This window comes from Cetorhinus maximus, chromosome 3 (genome assembly GCF_964194155.1).
Source record: "Cetorhinus maximus chromosome 3, sCetMax3.hap1.1, whole genome shotgun sequence".
Classification (NCBI taxonomy): domain Eukaryota; kingdom Metazoa; phylum Chordata; class Chondrichthyes; order Lamniformes; family Cetorhinidae; genus Cetorhinus; species Cetorhinus maximus.
Genome location: NC_135881.1, coordinates 46,759,450 through 46,777,481, shown reverse-complemented (window position 1 = coordinate 46,777,481; position 18,032 = coordinate 46,759,450). Strand labels below are relative to the sequence as shown.

The 18,032-nt window shown below is 45.8% G+C and overlaps 1 protein-coding gene and 2 non-coding genes across 3 annotated transcripts in view; 2 read left to right on the top strand and 1 right to left on the bottom strand.

The window, feature by feature from the left end:
* apbb1ip (amyloid beta (A4) precursor protein-binding, family B, member 1 interacting protein) overlaps window positions 1-18,032 on the top strand; it is a 172,775-nt gene that overhangs the window by 44,721 nt on the left and 110,022 nt on the right. The window lies entirely within an intron of this gene.
* Window positions 17,017-17,151, bottom strand: LOC144679274 (U11 spliceosomal RNA). The gene has a single exon (XR_013576303.1). It is a non-coding gene; the product is annotated as a U11 spliceosomal RNA (small nuclear RNA).
* Window positions 17,185-17,290, top strand: LOC144679268 (U6 spliceosomal RNA). The gene has a single exon (XR_013576297.1). It is a non-coding gene; the product is annotated as a U6 spliceosomal RNA (small nuclear RNA).

Below are 18,032 nucleotides of genomic sequence, written 5' to 3'. Positions count from 1 at the left end.
GTAGCAATGACAGGTGGAAAGGGACCAAGGGCCTTAGCTATATCCTGGCCCCACCCTCCACCGGGATTGTCCGGTTTCGCCGAAAGTCAGTGGACCTTTGACTGGGCCGCCACAGCCCCCGTGGGGGGTCCCGCCACGGCGCAGCTGAAAAATCCCGGTCAAGATCTCATTGTGCTGGTGGGCGTTACACAATGGGATAGATACACTTAACATAAATGCTGCCCAGCGATTGTGCTTCTGGAATGAGGGACGTGGACAATGCAATACCCTAAAACGCAATGTTTGACCATTATGTTTAGGAAATGCCCATGAGCTTTTACTGTGATTCATTTATCGGCCCTAGCTGTTATTCATCGGAAATGACTGTTTAACTTTGCTGACCTTGCAGGGCCACTAAGCTTTTCATATTGCAAGGGAATGTTTGAGGTTATGAAGGTCTCACTCACAGTGACAGCTACATCCATCACCTTCCAAATGACCCAGCTGTTGAATGTGATGGCCTTTTCTCTGATTTTCAAACAGCAGCATTTCTTTCTGTTCTCTAATTTTCCCCAGTAGCACTTCTATGTCAGCTTCTGAAAAAGTACACACTCACCTTTTTCCTTCTTTGGGTCCAGTCACTTCTCTTCCAAGAACCTGCTCAGTTCTTTAACTTCCTGGAGTCCTTCAAATAAAGAAGTTGTGCCTGTGTTCTTCTCCTTTCCTGAATCACAGAGAATCACAGAGTCACACAGTGCAGAAGAGGCCCTTCGGCCCATCGGATCTGCACCGACACGTGAGAAACACCTGACCTACCTACCTAATCCCATTTACCACCACTTGGCCCATAGCCTTGAATGTTATGACGTGCCAAGTGTTCATCCAGGTACTTTTTAAAGGATGTGAGACAACCTGCCTCGACCACCCTTCCAGGCAGCGCATTCCAGACCATCAGCACCCTCTGGGTAAGAAAATTTTTCCTCACATCCCTCCTAAATCTCCTGCCCCTCACTTTGAACTTGTATCCCCTTGTGACTGACCCTTCAACTAAGGGGAAAAGCTGATCCCTATCCACCCTGTCCATGCCCCTCATAATCTTGTACACCTCGATCAGGTCGCCCCTCAGTCTTCTCTGCTCCAACGAAAACAACCCAAGTCTATCCAACCTCTCTTCATAACTTAAATGTTTCATCCCAGGCAACATCCTGGTGAATCTCCTCTGCACCCCCTCCAGTGCAATCACATCCTTGAATCTTCTGGGTTCCCTTGATGTCACTGACAGGTGAGCTGTCCAGTCTTGTCCCATGAGCTAAAATTAACTGCCCCAGAATATCTGATGGGCTCAGCCTCATGGAGTTTTTGTGGGCATAATTCTGCTCCATCACAAAGTAGCAGTAGAACAGTACCCCAGGAATTTCCAGGATTTTGTCTCCAAGTTGTATGTATGTGTAACTAAGGTCAGAATTTTCTGGCCCTGTTGGCATTTGGCATCATGGCAAGTAGTGGGGGGGACAATATGGTGAGAAGACCAAAAATTGGTTTCACACTGGCTTGAAAGCACAGCAGGATCATTCATTGGTGTCCGCCATGGCGGAGCACCAATCCCGCTGGAGGCCGGCTAGAACCCGCTTTGCATTCCCGCTAATGGGATGCAAAGTAAGGCCCAACTGGAAGTACCCCCCCCCCCACGCCAGATTTTCTGTTACGCAGGCGGGAAAACACATCGGCTCAGAACACTTCTGGACAAGTGTAACATGCAGAAGTTGTGACTTACCTTTAGGGTCTTGCTCAGTTCATGGACATCCGAGGAGCAGAAGATGCTGGAGCCCTACAGCTACCAGACCTTGGAGGAAGATGTGCATCGCATGCTGGGTGAATTCTCATGGACATAGCTCTGCCATGAAGTAGCTATGGAAGGTGGGAGGCTCTGTTGATATCTTTAGTCTGCTTCAGGACATCACGGTCTTGGCCAAGGGGTGGTACAGATGATCAGCGAAGCAGTGGAGAGGAAGGTCCAGGTGTGACTGAAAGAGGAAGGTGTATTGGCACGGTGGGGGTGCAGGGGTGTTGGGGTGGGAGATGAAGGTCTACGTTAGACTGGAAAGGAAGGTGTCCTGGGGGGTTGAGGTTGGGATGGGGGGGTAAAAAAGGTGTCAGGGGTGAGGTTGGGAGGGGGGGAGGGAGAACGGTGGGAGGAGTGTGTAATGGGGGAGAACGTAGCGTAAGGGGGGAGGAAGGTGCAAGGGAAGGAGTTCAGAGAAGGGAAGGTGTTCGGAGGGGAGAAGGAGTTCAGGGGGAGGAAGGGGTTGGGGGGGAGGAAGGAGTTCGGAGGGGGAAGGAGCTCAGAGGGGCTAAGGAGTCCAGGGGGAGGAAAGAGTCTGGGGAGAGAAAGAAGTCTGGGAGGAGGAAGCAGTTCGGAGGTGGGGAAGGATTTTGGAGGAAGGAAGGAGTCCAGGGGGATGAAGGGGTCAGGGGGGAGGAAGGTGTAAGGGTGGAGGAGGGAGTGAGGGCTGGGGCATATGTACAGGGGAACGTGCAAGGGAGGGTCCTGTAGAGTCAGGGACTACCTCCTGAGGAGCGAACTGAGGGTGGGCATGGTAGGAAGGAATGGTGAGTATGAGAGGGGGCAGAGTGAGTCAGAAGGGTGGGAGGGTGAGGATGTGACAGTAGCAGTAGGAGGGATGGCATGGGTGGTTGGTGGGGACTTGGAGGCAGACACGGGTGGAAAGGAGGAGGTCGGGGAGGACATTGTGGATGGGGATGGAATTCTCAGGAAGGTTGGGAACGTGCACGTTCACCTGGACATCACGGAAAGAAAAGAGTTCTGGTTGGTAGGTGACGGTGGGGAGGTGAAATGTGATGCCAGGAGGGGTCAACAGTGATGGGGAAAGGACATGGGTGACTGGGGGAGGGGAAAAGATTGGGGAGCTGATCAGAAACATAATGACCGTCATGGTTGTCGAAAGTGAAAATGAGCAGAGCCACATGTTGGATGGGCACAGGTGCTGCATGGGAGAGAGGAAAAATGGGGTGGAGGATCCTCAGGTGGGTGTTCGCCACTGACCTCACCGTCACTGCAGGCAGGGTCCACATCCTCACCAGTCAGCGCAATGACATGCTCCTCAAAATGAGTGAGGGGCCTAACGTGGGCCACTTCACCCCTGGTCTGGAACCTCTCCATGCCTTTGTGAGCCAGCTTCTCCCGCATAATAACAGATGGAGAGAATGTGAGCAGGACTCATGGCACTGTGTGGAATGTTTATGTAGTGAGCGGAGCCCTGGACTGGATGAGGGCGTGAGCTCCAGAGGATATGAGTCGGATGGAGTTGTGAGGCTGTGTGTGAGAGTTAGTGGTGTTGTCCCTTGAGGTGTGAGATCCCCATGGATGTTTGATGGGTTTGTGAGTGTGTGAATTGAGTGATGAGTTGGTTGACTTACCCTGGCAGAACGGATGAGATCATTCATCCTCTTCCGGCACTGGATGGCTGACCTCCTCTGTGCTCTGGTGGTGCTGACCGCTGCTGCCACCAAAACCCAGGCCGGATTGGTGACATTGATGGACCTCCTGCAGCCAGAGCAGGAGTGGGGGACATCGCGGTGGCCTTCTACTGCATCTAGCAGGTACCCCAGAAAGGCGTCACTAAATTTGGGGGCTGCCGTCTTTTTTGCTTTCGGGGCCATCTGTCGCTTGGAGCGGTCCTGGTCTGAAGACATGAAGTAGTTTGCGCTGTATGTATGTATGACACCTGGAGTGAGGAAGAACTGAGATCATGGCGTGGCAGGCAAATCCTAGCCCGCCTGCCAGTGATCCAGTGTGTTTCCTGTGAATGCAAAATTAATGAGTTGGGATACACCAGGAATGGGACAATACAGCCACCGAAATGCCACCATTGCAGCCGGTGGGTAAAATGCTCTTTTTCCCATCCACTACCACACTTTGTGCAAATCTAGGATAATTCCGCCCCATGTCTTTGAAGTTGGCAGGACAGGTTGAGACAGTGGTTAACAAAGCAAACAGTGTCCTAGGCTTTATTAATAGGGGCATAGTGTACAGAGGCTATGTTAACTTGCATAAAACACTAGTTTCAATTGGAGTATTGCATCCAGTTCCAGTCTCCACGCTTTCGGAAAGATGTGAAGGCATCAGAGAATGTGCAGAAAAGATTCACAAGAATGGTTCCAGGGATGAGGAACCTCAGTTACATAGATAGATTGGAGAAGTTGGGACTGTTTTCCTTGGAAGAGAAGACTGTGAGGAGATTTGATGGAGGTTTTCAAAATCATGAGGGGTCTGGACAGAGTTGATGGTCTGGAAAGTAGATAGACTTTTCCCACTGCTGGAAGGATCGAGAACAAGAGGGCAAAGGTATAAGACCATTGGTAAAAGAAGCAATGGAGACATGAGGAGAAACTTTTTCACACAGTGAGTGGTTAAGATCTGGATTGCTGGAAAGCTGTGCTGATGGTGCAATAGCTGTTTCTCAGCCAGCTGTTTGGTGGGGGTGAGAAGAAAACATGCTCAGACTTTACAAAGTGACAACCAGCAGGACAGGAGGCCGGCTTTGCTGATGCCACTACTTACCCTTTACGCTGTTTCATTTGAGGAACCAAGCTGAAGAGTACATCAGTTAAAAATTATAAAGCCCCAATATTGAGCATTGGAGTGGTGGAGGCATGTTCAATCATGGCATTCAAGAGAGAATAGGGTTATTATCTGAAAAGCAAGAATGTGCAGAGTTACGGGGAGAAGGCAGGGGAATGGCACTAGGTGAATTGCTCATTCAAAGAGCTGGTGCAGACATGATGGGCTGAATGGCCTCCTTTTGTGCTGAAACCATTCTGTGTTTTCCTGATTCTGTGAACTTCATTGCATTTTATGTCCACTTTCGGTTCCTATCTGTGCACTTTATTTGTGTACTTTAGGTCCTTTTTACTTCCTATTTGTGTACTTTATTTGTGCATTTTATGTCCTTTTTAGTTCCTATTTGTGCACTTTTAATGCGAGTTATATGTATCAAAAGCTGTGAATATGAACCGAGAAACTCCCTCACCTCTGTTATAATTTCCTCCCACAACTGACGGGTTTTACCAATCCAAAACCCGTGCTACCTAACCACTACTTCTCAATTTCTGTTCTTGTCAATCTGGCTGATATCCTACACTGTGGTCCTTAGTTCTTCACCTAAATTTGTCAATGAAAATGAAATGACAGAAATATAAGAAGTGGAATTTGAGATCTCAAACACATTTAAACACTGGAACGAATGGACCTATATTTATTTACTTTTTGAGAGCAGAAAATTGCAATTGAGTGAGATTTGACAGCTCTGTTTACTTGTTAATCTAGTAAAAGGGTTCAAAATGGAGACCAGTTGCTCCAGGGCGTGGGAAACAGTCACTAAGTGGATGTAAAGTTGAAGTTGTCTAAACATCTATAACATTCGATCAAAATAATTTCCCAACAGGTGTCCCTGACGCCCATTAACTCCACTCCCACCAACACTAACCCCACTGCAGTATTCATTTTAATTTGAAGCCCGACACCTGGCCTGAAAGCTGTGCTGATGGTGCAATAGCTGTTTCTCAGCCAGCTGTTTGGTGGGGGTGAGAAGAAAACATGCTCAGACTTTACAAAGTGACAACCAGCAGGACAGGAGGCCAGCTTTGCTGATGCCACTACTTGCCCTTTACGCTGTTTCATTTGGAGGAACCAAGCTGAAGAGTACATCAGTTAAAAATTATAAAGCCCCAATATTAAGTTGAGGGTGGGTGGTGGGGTGATCATCATACAAACATACAAATTAGGAGCGGGAGTAGGCCATTCAGCGCCTTGAGCCTACTCTGCCATTCAATAAGATCATGGCTGATCCGATTGTGGCCTCAACTCCACATTCTGCCTACCCCCAATAACCTTTGACTCCCTTTTTAGTCAAGAATCTATCTACCTATGCCTTAAAAATATTCATTGACCCTGCCTCCACCACTCCCTGGGGAAGAGTTCCAAAGATCAATGACTCTCTGAGAGAAAAACTTCCTTCTCATCTCTGTCTTAAATGGGAGACCCTTTATTTTTCAACTGTGTCCCCTAGTTTCATTCTCCCCACAAGGGGAAACATCCTTTCAGCATCAGCCCTGTCACCCAGGATCTTATATTTTTCAGTAAGATCACCTCTCAATTTTCTAAACTCCAATAGACACACACCCAGCCAACCTTTTCTTGGAAGATAAACCCCCATTCCAGGTAACAGTTCAGTGAACCTTTTCTGAATTGCTGCTAACGCATTTTATCTTTTCTTAAATAAGGAGACCAAATCTGTACACAGTACTTTAGATCAGGTCTAAACTCTGCAGTCCTGCCGCATCCATTCGTGAATGGTGCTGTACAATTAAACAACTAACAGTCGGAGGAGGCTTCGCAAATACCCCCATCCTCAGTGCAAAAGACAAGGCTGAAGCATTTGCAACAATCTTCAGCCAGAAGTGCCGAGTGGATGATCATCTTGGGATCCTCCTGAGGTCCCCAGCAACATTGATGCCAGTCTTCAGCCAATTTAATTCACTCCACGTGATGTCAAGAAACGGTTGAAGGCATTAGATAGTGCAAAGGCTATGGGCCCTGACAACATTCCAGCAATAGTACTGAAGACTTGTGCTCCAGAACTAACTGTGCCCTTAGCCAAGTTGTTCCAATACAGCTACAACACTGGCATCTACCTGGCAATGTAGAAAACTGCCCAGGTATGTCCTGCCCACAAAAAACAGGACAAATCCAACCCGGCCAATTGCCACCCCATCAGTTTACTCGCGATCATCAGTAAAGTGATGGAAAGTATTGTCAACAGTTCTATCAAGTGGCACTCAGTCAGCAACAACCTGCTCACTGACGCTTAGTTCGGCGAGCGGGAACAGGGCCCGCCCCCCGAGGCGTAAAATGACGCAGGGTGATGTCGGGCGTGTGTCCCAACGTCATTGCACGTCATTTAGATTTTCAGTTCGGTGGGCGCGCAGCCAAGTCGGCTACGCGCCCGCCAGACTGTCAAAGGCCTATTTAGGCCATTAATTAACTAATTAAGCCTATTGGGAAAGCTGCCCATCCAGCCTTAAGGTTGGCGTGCAGGCAAAGAGCCCAGGCAGCCTTCACATTTTTCATGGAACCTCATCCATTGGCAGGATGAGGTTTCATGAAGGGTTTATAAATTAAATAGATTTTTTCATTAAAGTTCATTGACATGTCCCAGCTCATGTGACACTGTCACATGAGGGGCCAAGTCTTGAATTTTTTTTTCTTTATTAAAACTTTTAAAACTTACAATTTATCTCCCTGAGGCACCTCTGTGCCTCAGGGAGATTTCGGCGCTCTTTGGCCCATCCATGTGAAATGACGGCGCAGACCTGATCAGGGGCGCCAATCAGGTCCGTGCCCGCCCCTTCAAAACCCCCTCAATGGGGAGAAAATCTACCCCAGGTCAGAAGCTGGGAGTTCTGCGGCGAGTAACCCACCTCCTGTCTCCCCAAAGCCTGTCCACCATCTACAAGGCACAAGTCAGGAGTGTGATGGAATGCTCTCCACTTGCATGAATGAGTGCAGCTTTAACAACACTGCAGACGCTCGACACCATCCAGGACAAAACAGCCCATTTGATTGGCACCCCATCCACCACCTTCAGCATCCATTGCCTCGACCACTGACGCACAGCGTGTGTATCATCTACAAGATGCACTGCAGAAAGTCACCAAGGCTCCTTCAACAGCACCTTCCAAACCTGTTTAGAAGGACAAAGGCAGCAGATGCATGGGAGCACCGCTACTTGCAAGTTCCCTTCCAAGCCATATATCATAAATGTCTAGAACTATATCATCATTCCTTCAATGTCACTGGGTCAAAATCCTGGAACTTCCTTCCTAACAGTAGTGTGGGTGCACCTAACCCACATCGACTGCAGCAGCTCAAGAAGGTAGCTCACCACCACCTTCTCAAGGCAATTAGGGATGGGCAACAAATGCTGATGTAGCCAGCGACGCCCATATCCTGTGAAATAATTTTAAAATGTGGTCTCACCAATGCCCTGTACAACTGTAGCAAACAATTCAGGCTTGCAATCAGACTCACTCTGGCTTGCTGCCATGAGCCCAGGCTATTTTAACTAATTAAAATAAGTTAGGCCCCACTCCTGCCCAATCCTAGCGTCAATGAGAGTGCACTGTTGGGCAGGAACAGGCAAGGGAAACAGGGCACCACCACTGGAGACCCAGAAAGAACAATAGGTAAGTCAGTGTATGTGGAAGGAACATCTGAGGTGATCACCAGGCCCCACAATGAACCTTAAAAAAAATTACATTAAATTAGCTTAACTTTTGAAAGTTAGTAATGATATTTAAAGTAGGAAGCCCAAAGTGAAACTTATTGGAAGGAAAATTGGGAGAGACAAGATAAACTAAATGTTAAAGGAGGTGCAGTAACAGAGAGACCTTTGGGTTAATGCACATCTTTGAAGATGACAGGGCAAGTTAATAAAGCTCTTTAAAAATTGGATGCTTGGCTTTATAAATAGAGAAAGTGAATACAAAAGCAAGGAAGTTATAATAACCCTTCATAAACAATGGTTAGGCCTCAGCTGGAGTATTGTGCCTAATTCTGGGCACCTTAATTTGGAAACATTGCCAAAGTCTTCATAAGGGTGCAGAGGAGATTTACTAGAATGATACCAGGGATAAGGAAATTTAGTTATGCGGAGAGACTAGGGAAACTGGGATTGTTCTCCTTAGAATAGAGAATGTGAAGGAGGGATCTACAGAATGATAAGGGTTTTATTGTAAATGGGGAGTAACTCTTTCAATTGGCAAGAAGGTCAGTAACCAGAGGACACAGATTTAAACTATTTGGCAAAAAATCTTGGGGGAAACCTAGGAAAATATTTTGAGAAGTGAGTTGTTTTGATTGGGAATGCATCGCCTGAGAGGGCAGTGTAAACAAAATCGGCAGTAACGTTTAAATAGGGACTTTGATACTTGAAAATAGGACATTTTCAGGGCTATGGGGAAAAAGCAGGGGAGTGAGACTAAGTAGATAGCTCTTCAAAGAGCCAGCACAAGCATAAAGGTCCAAATGACCTCTTTCTGTGCTGTATAATTCTGATCCTTTCTGGCTCTCTTCTGGACTATGTCACTGGATTTCCCTGAAGATACTGGCATCAGGAGTTGATCTTGATGTTGCAGGTTGACGTATTATTGGGTTTCTGAATATTGCTATCAGGCCTTTGCCTGCCTCAACAGTCCTAAACAGTATTGTTCTATCTCAGAGTTAGGTCAGGCCTTGAATCCGGATTAGACTGTTAAGCAAATTTAGCTTTAGTGCAAAGTGGAAATCACTTTTCAGCTATGCTATACTTGCAGTGTAAGTTCACCCTTAAATAAATAAAGCCTAGAAGTTACATCGTGCCAATTTCACTGTACAATTGCTTGCGCTTTGTCTGCTATTTTAATAGAACTCTTAACTACATTAAAAGTAGATTAAAATAACAGAACGTGTGCTTTTTGAGCTTAAAACTCTTTCTTGTTTTTCTAGTTTCCTGGTCTTTTCATATTTTGTACACTCATAAATCATTACTTAATCAGATTTCATTGTAATGCATGATATGCACATGAAATTGATACGGATAATTAAACAGATTGGAAAGGTAGTTTCCGAGATTCTATAGACTCTGGAACAGTTCCTACAGATTGGAGGGTAGTTAATGTAACCCCACTATTTAAGAAGGGAGGTAGAGAGAAAACGGAATTATAGGCCAGTCAGCCTGACATCGGTAGTGGGGAAAATTCTAGAATCCATTATAAAAGATTTAATAGCTGAGCACTTGGAAAACAGTGGCAGAATTGGACGGAGTCAGCATGGATTTATGAAAGGGAAATCATGCTTGACAAATCTACTGGAATTTTTCGAGGATGTAACTAGTAGAGTTGATGAGGGGGAGCCAGTGGATATGGTTTATTTGGACTTTCAGAAGGCTTTCGACAAAGACCCACATAAGAGATTAGCGTGTAAAATTAAAGCGCATAGGATTGGAGGTAGTGTATTGAGATGGATAGAAAACTGGTTGGCAGACAGAAAACAAACAGTAGGAATAAACAGGTCTTTTTCCGAATGGCAGGCAGTGACTAGTGGAGTACCACAGGGATCGGTGCTGGGACCCAAGCTATTCACAATATATATTAATGATTTAGATGAGGGAACTAAATGTAATATCTCCAAATTTGCAGAAGACACAAAGCTGGGTGGGAGGGTGAGCTGTGAGGAGGATGCAGAGATGCTTCAGTGTGATTTGGACAAGCTGAGTGAGTGGGCAAATGCATGGCAGATGCAGTATAATGTGCGTAAATGTGAGGTTATCCACTTTGGTAGCAAAAACAGAAGACAGATTATTATCTGAATGGCTATAAATTGAGAGAGGGGAATGTGCAATTAGTCCTGAGTGTCCTCGTACACCAGTCGCTGAAGGTAAGCATGCAGGTGCAGCAGGTGGTAAAGAAGGCAAATAGTATGTTGGCCTTCATAGCGAGAGGATTTGAGCACAGGAGCAGAGATGTCTTGCTGCAATTATACAGGACCTTGGTGAGACCAAACTTCGAGTGTTGTGTGCAGTTTTGGTCCCCCTACCTGAGGAAGGATGTTCTTGCTATAGGTAGAGTGCAGCAAAGGTTTACCAGACTGATTCCTGAGATGGCGGGACTGACATATGAGGAGAGATTGAGTCAGTTAGGATTATATTCGCTGGAGTTCAGAAGAATGAGGGGGGATCTCATAGAAACTTATAAAATTCTAACAGGACTAGACAGGGTAGATGCAGGAAGATGTTCCCGATGGTGGGGGAGTCCAGAACCAGGGGTCACAGTCTGAGGATATGGGGTAGGCCATTTAGGACTGAGATGAGGAGATATTTCTTCACCCAGAGAGTGGTGAGCCTGTGGAATTCGCTACCACAGAAAGTAGTTGAGGCCAAGACATTGTATGTTTTCAAGGAGTTAGATATAGCTCTTGGGATCAAAGGATATGGGGAAAAAGTGGGAGCAGGCTATTGACTTGAATGATCAGCCATGATCACAATGAATGGCAGAGCAGGCTCGAAGGGCCGAATGGCCTACTCCTGCTCCTATTTTCTATTTTCTATTTTTCTCATGGCACCTAGAACTAATGCAAATGTTCAGTAGCATTGCAATGCAAGTGCATAAGCTCACAGGAGGCTATCACAGCACAGTCAAGCACAGAGAACAATCTGACCTCAGAACAAGATTAGCAATTTCTGAATGTGACATAAAATACATGAACACATTGTCGCATTTTTAACCATTGCATTCCAGACAAAAACCAGTCACAATAGCAAAGCCCTGAACTGCAAAGGTATGTACTAAAATTTCACACAGTTTAATAGATCATTTTAAAAGCTTGTCTTATTCTAGCAGATGTTGCAACATTAACAGATATTTTACTGACTGAGCTTTGCTGCTTCATTTAAATTACTGACAAGGAAGAGCTTAAGGGAAGCTGAACTGTTTGTAACCTTGCCAGATTGATTATAAAATGCAGTTTTGGCCCTGGTATGAAATGTGTATAATCCAAGTTTGCAAAATAATTTAACTTCTACATAGTGCACTTTGAACGATTTTTGAATGATCCTTTTCATGATATTACCAGTTATTCCAGAAACCCACAGGTAATGGTCACTCTGAAGACCAAGAGTATAATAAGTCATTGTAAGCACATCTACAGTAGAGCATGGGCTCTATGTATAGACATTACATGCGAGAATAAATTCTCCACATAATGTAATGTACAGCCCCATTTTCACAGAATCACAGAATTGCACAGTGCAGAAGAGGCCCTTCGGCCCATCGCGTCTGCACCGACATGTGAGAAACACCTGACCTACCTACCTAATCCCATTTATCAGCACTTGGCCCAAAGCCTTGAATGTTATGACGCGCCAAGTGCTCATCCAGGTACTTTTTAAAGGATGTGAGGCACCCTCCCCGCCGCCGCCTCCACCACCCTCCCAGGCAGCGCATTCCAGACCGTCACCACCCTCTGGGTAAAAAAGTTTTTCCTCATATCCCCCCTAAACCTCCTGCCCCTCACCTTGAACTTATGCCCCCTTGTGACTGACCCTTCAACTAAGGGGAACAGCTTCTGCCTATCTACCCTGTCCATGCCCCTCATAATCTTGTACACCTCGATCAGGTCGCCCCTCAGTCTTCTCTGCTCCAACAAAAACAACCCAAGTCTATCCAACCTCTCTTCATAACTTAGATGTTTCATCCCAGGCAACATCCTGGTGAATCTCCTCTGCACCCCCTCCGGTGCAATCACATCTTTCCTATAATGTGGCGACCAGAACTGCACACAAAACTCCAGCTGTGGCCTCACCAAGGTTCTATACAACTCCAGCAAGACCTCCCTACTTTTGTAATCTATGCCTCGATTGATAAAGGCAAGTGTCCCATATGCCTTTTTCACCACCCCACATGCCCCTCCGCCTTCAGAGATCTATGAACACACACGCCAAGGTCCCTTTGTTCCTCAGAACTTCCTAGTGTCATGCCATTCATTAAATACTTCCTTGTCAAATGACTCCTTCCAAGGCACTTTAATTGGCTACCTGCCACTGACAGGAAGGTAGGCATCACTTCCCCTAGAAGCCACCTCCCTGGATATAGGCTGGAGGCGGGAACATGCTGGCAGATGGCCATGCTGGGCAGTGGCTAGAAATTGCCTCCAAACCTGTCTCTGTCTTGGGATGAAAATTCAGCCTATAACCTGCAGCCAGTTCAGAAAATGCCCTGGGAAATTCCTCTCTGGTCCCTTAAGGCAATCAAGAAAGCTTTAAACTTTCAGGGTTGAAAAGGGGGTGGTGCAGAGGAGATTCACCAGGATGTTGCCTGGGATGAATCATCTAAGTTATGAAGAGAGGTTGGATAGACTTGGGTTATTTTTGTTGGAGCAGAGAAGACTGAGGGGCAACCTGATCGGGGTGTACAAGATTATGAGGGGCATGGACAGGGTGGATAGGCAGAAGCTGTTCCCCTTAGTTGAAGGGTCAGTCACAAGGGGACACACAGAGGGTGGTGATGGTCTGGAATGCGCTGCCTGCAAGCGTGGTGAAGGCGGTGGGGGGGAGGGTGCTTCACATCCTTTAAAAGGTACACATCTTTAGGTGTTCTAAAGAGAACACCTTGAGATTTAAAAGGTGATTCCACAGTCCCCCACTCCCAGCAGGGAACTTCACTCAGATTTCATGCTACCATTTCATAGCTCTATCTCCAATCGGTGCTCCCTGAGAACATGGCTTCCCAGCTGGGGGTAGTGAATTAGAGAATTATCTCTTTGGCACTAAACAGTTGTGCATCCCAAAGAATAAAATGAGAGTTCAGGGTAAAGGGAAGTCTACGTAGCTAAACTGTGTGTTCAAATGGAAATTATTCTTAAAAAGTTATTTCACAAGCAAAATTTTCAACATCCCGTATCACTGACTGAGCCTGGTATGTGGCTTATAGGAAGATTGCAGGTCCACAGCTCATAATTTTATGTCTCTGAAAATGTAGCCCTATGCAATATCTCCATTATCAAAAAAAATACTAGAAATCAAAAAACAACCAAGAACCACATGGGTCCTGAGGGCTTTGGCAGGGTGGGTTATATCTGGAGGCAAAATGTTGGGTAAAATGTCAGTAAGTATTTAAATCTTCAGCAAGTAATTGTTCTGTGGGACAAATGGACACCTGGTGAATAAGGAGTTATTACGGTTCTATACAAAAAGACTGCCAAGTTTCTGAAAGGAAGGGACATTTCCACTTACAAATTATATATTGATAAGTAAAAAGTCAGTTTCATAAAGCTTTCTTGATTGTCTTAAGGGACCAGAGAGGAATTTCCCAGGGCATTTTCTGAACTGGCTGCAGGTTATAGGCTGAATTTTCATCCCAAGGCAGAGACAGGTTTGGAGGCAATTTCTAGCCACTGCCCAGCATGGCCATCTGCCAGCATGTTCCCGCCTCCAGCCTATATCCAGGGAGGTGGCTTCTAGGGGAAGTGATGCCTACCTTCCTGTCAGTGGCAGGTAGCCAATTAAAGTGCCCATGGAGGACACTATTCACACAATGGGCAGAATTTTCAGTGCCCACTGGTGTCGGGCACCACGGTGGGTGTAAGCGGACAATATGGCTGGAAGGCCAAAAATCGGTTTGCAACTGTCCGCTCCGCCCGTCAATGGCGGGCCGCGTTTCCCTCCGCCAGATATCGGGAACTTCATTGTAATACATCTGCATATCATTATAAGCCCAGCTCACTGGAATCAACCCCCAATGAGGGATCATCTGAGCAGCTTCAGCATGATTGCACGCCAACGTGTTCACAACAGAACATAAGCAATGTGCACGTGGCCAGCTGCACTTCACTCTGGACTTTGAGGCTTGTTTGCTGACCTTGCTTCGGGCAGCACTTGTGGTGTTCAGTGCCGGGCTTCACAGGCAGCACCATATCATTTTTTGGGGGTCTCACGGGCAGGTCTCTACTTACAAGACCAGCTGTGAGGCAGGAGTGGCTTTTCAATGGCTGCAGGGCTATGGCTTGCTTGAGGAAGGGGAAGAAGTGGCCTCAGGCAAGGGAAGAGGCTGCAGGGCTAGGGCATTAGTGAGGAAGGGGTTTGTCCCAGGGTGTGCGGGTCACAAGTCGACCTGTACAAGTGGCCTCAAGAGGGTGAGGGCTGAGGAGGCAGCCTCCAGCGGAGATGAGACCAGGTAGAGATGTGAGGGTGTGTGTGAGAGAGTGAGTAGCGATGTCCCTTGAGCTGGTAGTGAATGCGTGATGGGCCTGTGAGTGTGTGTGTTTAGAGTGATGAGATGGTTGCCTTACCCAGGCGACACAGATGAGATCATTCATCCTCTTTCTGCACTGGATGACACTGGATATTGGCACTGACCACCACTGCCACCGCCTCCCAAGCTGGAGTGGTGACACTGATGGACCTCCTGCAGCCAGAGCGGGGATGGAGGACATCACAGCAGGCTCCAACAGTGTCCAGAAGGCATCCCAGGGAATCGTTACTGAACCAAGGGGTTGCAGTCTTCTTTCCTTTCGGGGCCATGTCTTCTGTGCAGCAGTCCTGGGCTGGAAGCACTGAGAGGTGTGCAAGCGGCTGCACTTTAAATCTGGCACCCAGCGTGCGGAAGCAGTGAGGTGACGGCATGGAGGCCGAATTAGAGCCAGCAAAACAGTGTGTTTCCCAGGAATGCATGATTAATGAGGCAGGATTGGGATGATACAGCGAGAAAAGACGTCATTGTGGCCAGCAGATAAAACATCCTTTTTCCCACCTGCTACCGCACTTTGTGCAAATCTGGGACGATTCCACCCACTGTCTCAATTTTCCAACTTCAGCTTATTCCCTGAGGGCCTCCAGTAATAAGAACATAAAATTATGTGACATAAAATCATACAATCTTTCTGTGAGTAGCAAGCCATCTGTGACATCAGGCCGTGGTGTTCCCCATTGAGGTCACCTCTGAGGTCTCTTCGAGACAAAGGATTGTGGCTTCCATTTAATATAAATGCAAGTGTTTGTTGTCAGGGTGAGGAATGTCTCGAACAGGTGCAGCAAAAAAAATGTGCTCTTGTACACATAACAGTGTGGTGTCCTACTTTGGTCACTGGTGATGACTATCTGCTTTTGGCAGCCGCTAAACTACCCGAGGGCAGAGAAATATCAAAAAAGGCACAACGTTTAAACATTTGTTTGCAGAGATCCGGTCCCTGTGTATGAACATATGTCATTTTCTGAATTACCCTAAAGCACGGGGAGCTTATAGTTTCCTATTGCTTTCTCCATGGCAATGCCTTGACCAATCAGAGTCAACTTGCTAACCAATCAGCACCCCTTTTCTCCTATAGTATAAGTTGTTGTGATTGTTTGAAATTTGGCTTTCTTGTGTTTGTTCTGATGTGTGCAAGACAAAAAGTTTCAGCAACATGTCTCTTTTTTCAGCACAATTCAAACATTGTAACTGTTCATCATGTACAAACTTTGTTAAGATAACATGCTGCACTGATAACAGAGTCACGATGACTCATTATTCAACATCTTCAGTTATAAGACTGTCAGTGCCCAGTCCTTATCAAAAGCTCAAGGGCACTTGAATACTTCTTTGTTTGTTTAGTTGGGACAGCCAGCTTTAATATATAGTGACCTGCCATCTTGACTGAATATTAAAATCACATAAGGAAACTAACTGCTTTGTTTAGGCTGCTGTGAATTAACCTCTTTCGTTGTATTAGTTGTACAGCGACTATGCAGTCAGAAACCCGCAGGCATTGAACCCAATGTAAGTACCAGCAGCCTCTTGCTGGTGATTTTCAGCCAAAGTCAACACTGCAGTGTGGATTTCTGTGAGCCAGATCGTGACAAGGAGGCAGAGGTTAGATTCTTTTGAAATGTGCTATGTAAGGACAATGCAGGCTATCAGCTGGGAAGAGAGAGTGGCCATTATTGAAGTAATGAAGAGCCCTATAAACAGCAACAGTAGAAAATTGCTTTGAGGAGAGCATGTGGCAGACATGACTGAAGATTACCCATGGAATAGAAGGCTGGTATGAAAAGACCATGTAGAAGGCCAAGGTTTGGCATAGGAGTTAAAGTAAGGGCTGAGGGAGACAATGTTTTCAAGGTGAAACAAAATTGCATTCGTGATTGAAAGAATATATTAACTTAGGGTCCAACAGACACAAAAGTTACAAACTGTCTTATTGATCCTGAATGAAAGGCCTGAGAGGAACAGAGAATCAGTATCAAGAGGACTTTGTTGTGATTACCGTAAACCATGGTTTGGTCTCCTGTTTTCTATTCCAGAAAGCCAGTGGTGAAGTATAGAACTGGAACCCAATCTTTCCACACTTCATAAGCTTTTATTTGCACAGCTATGCATTACAAGTAACACACCTCCAAACCCAACCACCACAGTTTCAGTCTGCTTCTATATATATAGTTTTTTTTTCAGAGCGCCAAGACAAACGATCACCAGCAGCTCCAAGAAACAAAAATTGTGCTTCCGAAATCTCTTGATAGCGATTCCGCACGGATAAAGCGCAAGCGCCTCGTCCATGTGCCGTTCACAGCGGAAACCCTTTAGGACAAGTAAATCCCCAGTTAATGCCCATCACCTGAATACAATTAAAAACTCAATTACTGTACAATTAGCTATACAGAGAAGATTAGCATGGCCCCTGCGCAAGGATGACACACAAATTCGTGAAGCTTTCCATATTAAAAGAATAAAGAAAGTTTTAAGTCATCCAAGATTCAATGTCACACAGGCATTCTGACAACAGTGTAGCCTTTGGGTCAGGCGGGGTGATGGAGAGTTAGAGCTGGTATGATCAGCATACATAATGAAGTTGACTCCATGCCTGAGAATGGTGTCACCAAACAGCAGAAAATCAGTGAGAAAAGAGATTGGAACAAGGATAGATCTTTGGCAGAATTCTATGGCAAGTTTACAGGAGAGGGAAGAGACAAGATAAAATGGATATCCAGATAAGTAATACTGGAACTACCATAGGAAAGTGAGGTTAGATATGGGACAATAGTTAAAGAAGATTAAAGGGTTGAAGGTGGATTTTGAGTAAGGGGTCACGAATGATAGTTGTGTCATGTGGAATCAGTTTGTGACTGGAAGATGTCTAGAATTGAAGAAAGAAGGAGGAAGAATTAATAGAAGAAGCTGCAGAGATAGTCTCAATTTTAGAGATAAATAAATCCATGAGCTATTTCTTTTTAAACTGGAGGTGAGTATGGAGACTTGAGAAGAAAGTTTAAGGAGGTGTTGGTCATGGGGAAGTATTATGGCTGAGCTGCTCAAATCCCAAAGGGAAACTTGAAACAACTGGCACAATTTGTTTTGCAATTTGTATAAATTTCGAGATGCGTGCCTTGAATTCAGTAGTAATAAGACCACCAAATCTTTATAGGTTTCTTACCAAACTAAATTAAACTTTTATTGATAGGTGAAAT